Source organism: Furipterus horrens, unplaced genomic scaffold (genome assembly GCF_987537825.1).
Source record: "Furipterus horrens unplaced genomic scaffold, mFurHor1.1.pri manual_scaffold_2, whole genome shotgun sequence".
NCBI lineage: Eukaryota > Metazoa > Chordata > Mammalia > Chiroptera > Furipteridae > Furipterus > Furipterus horrens.
In genome coordinates this window covers 2,400,160-2,406,959 of record NW_028327172.1, presented here as the reverse complement: position 1 = coordinate 2,406,959, position 6,800 = coordinate 2,400,160, and positions in this window count along the sequence as shown.

Here is a 6,800-nt window from a genome sequence, read left to right as displayed (position 1 = left end):
AGAGCGGGAGCTTGGAGACTCCTGGAAAAGCTTTCTGACCACCCCTGGAGGAACTGGGGGGTGATGGAGGTCACAGACCCTCCCAGTTGGCACATCATTCCCTTGCAGGGGTGGGGGCCGCCCACGGACACCACAGGGAACCGCGTCCTGGCTGTGGCCGAGTCTCCCTGCTGGCTTGTGTCCTGCGGGTCCTCCGTGGCCTCCAGACCCCTGTGCGCCTGGCTTTGGCCTCGCCGGGGGCTGCCCCGCCCCTCAGGCAGGTGTGATGAAGGTAAAACTGAAGGACTGTCCGTTACAAATCAGCCTGGGTTCACCCAGGCACAGTGACACTGTCCCTTAAAATTCAGGGATTCAGTCGTCATGCGCTGTGGCCCATCAGCCCCTGCAGGTCTGCTCCGGACACGTTCCTGCCAGTGCCCAGATCTGGTGGCAGCTGACCCGTTTCTAGATGGGTGAGCAGGGCGGGCCGACCTGGGTGTTCTGGGCTCACTCCCTGCTCACCAGGGCCCCCCACAGAGCTTTCTGGCTGTGCTGACTTGTCCCCCCGGCCCCATGCCCTTTGAAACCTGGGGGTAATAGGCCCCCCAGTGTCCCCTGGACACTGCACCCTCCTTTGCCTCAGTGACCCACTCTCCTCCTGTGGCAATGTGGCACACGTCCTGTCCTCGAGGGGTGGGGCCCAATTGGAGTCCCTGTGAAGCACGTCAGGCGGGAGGAAGGGGGAGCAGGGATGCCCGCCAGGTGAGGCTGTAGCCTCCGGCGAAAGCGGGGTTACTTCCTGCCGAGTCTCTGATCACCACAAATGAGACCTGAGGAAGGGTCTTCCTGAAATGGTAGAAGGTAACCCCGAGCTGCAGGCCCCTCTGGGCTGGAAGGCTCCCTGCTGGAAACTGTTTCTCTCTCCCTCTCCCAGTAAAGTCTCAGGTGAGGAAAGTGCTCCGAGTGCGGACACTTCCTATGGAGCCTGGTTGTCCCCAGGAGGCCTGGTCATCTGCCTGCTCAGAGACACGCCCTGCTGGCCTCAGGGAGTCACGGGGGGCGGGGTGCAGCATCCAGACCTGTCACCAGCAGCACCTGCGGCTGGCTGGGTGTATAGTCTCTGATCCCCTAATCTGTCCCCAGGGACTGGGGCTGTACCTACAAGTGAGAGAGAGAGCTCCGCTCCTTCCAGGCTCAGACCTCAAGCCCCCCAAGAGGTGCAGCCTGCGGTAGTGGGAGCCCTCAAAGGTCTCGGGCGAGGGGCCCTTGTGCTCTGCTGCTGGGCCTGGACAATGGAGCAGTCACCCCGGGAACGTGTGGCGGTTCCTCAGCGAGCTCAGCAGGCCATGACCAGGTGACCCGGCCCCCGCTCCTAGGGTGTACGTCCAAGAGGACTGAGGACCGGCGTTCGGGTAAATCTGGGCTGGCCGACAAGTTAGTGTGACTGTTTTCCGTAAAATAAAAGGCACGTTTTTCATTCTCACCAGTCACCTGATTGATTTGGATGTTCTGAGTATGTTGGCCGTCTCCTGCCTGGTGTAACGTTGATTGTTCTCAATTAAGGTCTCGATGTGATCTCTGCCGACCTCATCGGGTCTGCCCGACCGCGGAGCGTCATCCGGCAGGGAATCCCCAGCACGAAACTGCACAAGCCACTTCTGACGCGTTCGGTCACAGCGCCTTCTCCATACATGGCACACTTCTTCTTTTTAGTTCCAACTGCATTTTTACCTTTCTTGAAATACTAAAGCGTAATATGCCGAACATTTGTGTATTTTCTTCCATTGTCAGTATTAAAATGACTACACAAAAATTCACCAATTATGTAAGTTTTTAAAAAAATACACACTAGTCTGCGAGCCAAGTGTCGCTGGTTCGATTCCCGGTCAGGGCACATGACGAGGTTGCACGTCAGGTCCCCAGTTGGGGGCGCGAGTGAGAGGCAACCACACAGTGATGTTTCTCTCCCTCTCTTTCTCCTTTCCCCTCTCTCTAAAAATAAATAAATGAAGAAATAATTTTTTAAAATGCACACTACTACGACAGCTGTCACAATACAATTTAACAAAATGTTTCGAATGAAGTTACAGACCAGCAAGCGCTACGAGAGCCACCATACGGGAAAAAACCGAAGGAACTTTCTGGCCACCCCGGTCCTGTACACCCACGTGCACAGCCGCGGCAGTCACAGTAGCCAGGAGGGCAGCCCACCCAGGGGCCCACCAGCTGACCAACGGATGAGCAAAACGTTGCCCGGCCCTGTCGTCGACGCGAAGGGAAGGTGGCCCAGGCACGCTGCCCCGGGGGCGGCCTTTGCGCACGTCCTGCCGGGCGAGAGACCCGACCAAAGGCCACTGACGGGCGGTTCCGTTGTATGCAATGCCTGGAAGAGCAGCCCCCGCAGACAGAAGTAGATGAGTGGCCCCTGGGGCTGGGGACAGTGGGGAACCGGGGGGGGGGGGGTGGCCGCTGGTGCGCGGTGACGGATGGGGACGGCGGGGGCGGCTGCGCACACCGGGAAGGGTCGGCCCTCCAGCCGCTCAGCGAGGACGCTCCCGGACACCCCGCGGCCGCAGCCGGCCCGGCCCGGCCCCCCCTGCCTCCCAGTGGCCCCCGTTCCGTCCCTGGGGGCCCTGCGCCGGGCCGGCTGCCCCTTTTCCGAGGCCGCCTGCCTTGTGGGCACGGTCAGCCACACGCGCGGCGACAGCGGGCTGGCTCCGGATCCGGGGGCGCAGGCACGGCCGGCCCGTCTTCCCGCTCCCTCCGGGCCTGGGGGCGGCGCGGTGGGCGGTGTGGCAGCGGCCTTCTGTGGCTGCGAGGCCGGGGCGTGTGAGGGCCAAAGCCGGGGATCCCCCCCGCCCGCCCCCCAGCGTCGTGCCGCCGCCCCACCACGTGCTTCCTGGAGAACGTGCTGCCGGGCCGCCGGGGCCGAGAGCGAGGCCGGCGTCCTGCGTCCCGTGGGAACGACGCAGCGCCGTTTGCCGGGCGGCTTTGACCCGGGGCTTCTGTCACCTGCGGCGGACGCGGCACCAGCAGGTGCGCCCGGAACGGCGGCGGGCTTGCCTCCAGGGACAGGGGCCACGGTGTCCCCAGTGGCGCGGTCGCCCTGCCAGGCAGGCAAGCAGCCCCGGAGCTGCGATGGGGCCCCCTGTCTCTCCCGCGCGCGGCGGCCACGCGGCCCGGAAGGCGGCGCTGCGGCAGCGAACCTGGAAGTCACCCGTGATGGCCGCTCACAGGGCCGCGTGCGGGAGAGCGCGGTGCTCCCGCCGATGGGATGCCGCGCCGACGCGGGGCGGGGCGGGGGTCGCGGCCGCCCGGCGCCACGGCTCTGTCAGGACGAGGAGCCTCAAACACGCGCCCGCAATGGGACAGCGGGGCCCGCGAGCCTGTCCCCGCGACAGACGGGCCTAGGGAGGCGTCAGCCCGGGGAGCCCCTCGCCCCGGTGGGACAGCGGGGTGACAAGCCTGGGGACAAGCTCGCGGACCCCGCCTCGCACGGCCCGTGTGCGGGAAGGGACCGGGGCGGAGCCCGCTCCGTTTAACCCACGGCCAGCTCCCTGCAGAAGCCGCGGGCGGCCCCGGTCCGAGAAACCCGCGACACGCACAGGTGAGCCACGGTTCTAGCTGGGCTGGTCCATGGCCCGCCTCCTGGCCCCAGCCATTGGCCAGAAGCTACCTCGTCTACTCCAGCTGGGCCAATCACGGGCCGGCGTTCTTTTCTCCAGTCATGATTGGTCCACATGGGCACGTGCCAGCAGGCGCCTTTGCTGGTCGTGATTGGCCTATTTCAGACACGTGACTGCCCCATTCCCAGTCTCGATTGGTCCACCTGGGGGCCGGCCGCGCGGGCCCAGCGTGCTCTGCGAGCTCGGCGCTGAGCGGGACCGCCGCGTGGGTCAGCGTGACGCCCCTCGACGCCCGGCTGGTCCCTGTGAGCTGCGCGCCGTTTCCCGGCCTCTGCGCCCGCCGAGCCCTGGCGGAGGCGCCGGGCAGCTGGGCCCACGAGGACGGAGGCCTCGCGCAGCCGGGGGCGCCTTGTTCCAGAGGCGGGGGATTGAGGTGAGTCGCCGGGAACGCTCTGCCCTGGAAGAATGACACCGCCCGAGCGCCCCCGTGAGAGCGTGGGGCGCGGGGAGCCCGGGCTCCTGCCCAGAACGCCGGCTGTGCTGGCCGCGCCCGGGAGCGGTCGGAAGGGCTTCTCTCCCCGCCCGGCGAGCGGCCCGCTTTCTGCTCCAGCACCTGCGGGTGTGGGGCCCGGGGCGCGGAGGGGCCTGGGCTCGGGACGGGGCGGGGCCGCGGGAACGGCGGGGCTGGGCACAGGGGGGGCCGGCGCCTCTCCTCCGCGGGCTGAGCCCCCGCCAGGCCCAGGGCAGTGCGCCCCCAAAGCGGGGAGATGGGAGCAAGAGATCGGGGTGCGTTCTGCTGCCAATCCGGGGCGCCCGGCGCCTTGCAGGCCCAGGGAAGCAGGCGGAGAGGGCGCCCTGAGACGGGCACGCGGCTGGAGCCAGGAGAGCAAGGGAGGGTGCGGGCAGGGGGGCGCGTTTCTGTCGCCGCTGTGAGGACGTGCGGCCCGGGCTGCACGCTGGGCCCCGCTCTCTGTGGTCTCCCCGTCCCCCGCAAGGAAAGACAGCCCCCCACCCAGCCCTCCGGCTGCCGCTGCCAGGGAGGGGCCGGCTCCGGGCCCCGGGGCGCTCCCCAGGCCTGTCTGCTGGGCGCTGTGCGGCCGTTCACAGACCCGCGGGGACAGGGAGCTGCTATCTTTAGCTGCCCCAGAGGGCAGGCTGCAAGGCCAGGGAAGGAAGCTGCCGCCGTGCCTGCCCGTGGCGCGCTCTGCTGTGCTTGGCCACTGGGGGTGACAGTGGCGGGAGACCCGGGTGCTGCCTGATGACCGCAGAGCGGGCCGGCGGCGGGGTCGGCGTGGCGGGCTCGGGCTCGGGCTCCGGAGGCCCCGGAGTCGGGATTCGGGTAGCTCCGAGCCGCGGGGGGACGTGTCACGGGAGGGCCTGGGTGGGGCAGGCCAGGGCTGCTCTGCACGCTCGCCGAGGCCTCGGTCTGCAGCCCCTGGCAGTCGCGTCGGCTCCCTCTGAGCCTGTTTCCTCGTCAGCCAGGGGACAGCGACCTCTGATGCTTAACCTGTGGGGTTCATGTGAGGGTAAAGCACGTGCCTCGTGTCCCGGAGCCATGGGGCACGTTACAGACCCCAAATCTGGCTCTCTGACCGCAGCCTGCGGTCCCTAGGTCAGGGAAGAAAGGGGGCCAGGTTGCCTGTCAATGGGGCCTCCCTTTTTCACAACTCCGAGGCGCTCAGCTGGGAGGGGGCCCCACCTCGCCGACTCCTGCATCCCTGCCCTGTCAGATGTGTCTGGAGGGGAGCCGAGAGGGGTGTGTCCTCGTCTCTGCGGCTCACAGGGTACTGACGGGGGCTTCTTTGCTACAACCGGACTTAGGCACGCCAGTTCTGTGGCACGTCCTGGTCTCTCACTCTCTGTGGACCTTGGCAAGACTTAGTTTTGTCATCTGTAAAGTAGGGCCCTTCACAGGGCCATTCAGGGCAGTGCTCGGGTTCCCGGGTGTTTCCAGTCCCCACTTGCTCCCGGGACCCGACGCAGGGCGGCACACCTCTCGGCCTGGGCCGCGGCTGCTCCCTGGGGCTTGAAGAACACGCCTCAGTCCCTTGGCAGGACAGACACGGAGTGGGCAGTGGCAGGATGGCTTGGCGTCCAGGGCGCAGCACAGCGCCACACTTGGTCCTGCAGAGCTGGCCACGCCGAGGACTGGCCGGCTGTTCCCCTGGTGCACGTCGCACGGGGCCCAGGGCTCGGCTGCCCGTCTGCCTTGCCGGGGGCTGCGGTCAGTGCTCAGGTCACCCCTGCCTCGGGGACACACGCATCTCCAACACAGGCAGCAGCAGCATGTGGACTGGGGACCCCTAAGGGACCCCAGCACCTTCCCTACACCCCTCTGGCAACACTTCTGGCTGAAACAGACAGGTCCGCGTACCCGGTGGCCTTTGGACCGGCAGCGGAGGAGCCCCGAGGAGGCCTGGGGCACAGTCTGGCGCAGCCTGGCTCCTCGCTCCCTTCGGACCTGTTTGGCAGAAGGGCCTGAAGACAGGCCCACCGTACAGTTGGGGGGTGTGAGCGCCTGCTGCTGCAGGGTCCCCAGGGTGGGCGGCCCTGCGGACCCGGTCCCCCTAACACGCCCGCTGCGTTCCACATGAGTCGCTCAGGAGCGCTGCCCCCCACATCCCACGCCCAGGCCCTGGCCGGTGGGCTCCTCACATCGTCTCATCTCCAGAGCGCAGCGTGGGGTGCACTGCCGCCCCTTTCACTTAGGACAGTGGAACGGGGTGGCCGCACCCGGAGAGCGAGAGCGAGCGGCGCTGCCCCCGCCGGCACTACCACCGACAGCCGCCAGGGGCGGCGCGGCGCCGGGGAGCCGGTCTCCCGCCCGGAGGCCCCGCTCTGCTGGAAATCCTCGGGCGGCTTTGGAAGCCTGACTCAATGAGAATGCTGGAGGTGATGCAGTAGAGAGCACTTTTAATGGAAAATTAACTGATAACACAATCTTATTTCAATTTTCTTTTATTGTTTAGCATGAACGGCTGTGCGCACATGTCTCACCGTCCCGCGGGGAAGGCCCCAGAGCCCGGGCCTCCCCAGCAGTGCGCTCCTCGGGTCGGTGCCGACGGTGCGTCGTGCATTGGAACGGGCTTCTCAGTCCAGAAAACAAGGCACTATAGCTATTGTTCCAGCTACATTGATACATCGAACGGAGAGCTGTCCTTTCATTAAACACACAGCGTTTGAGTACAATATGGT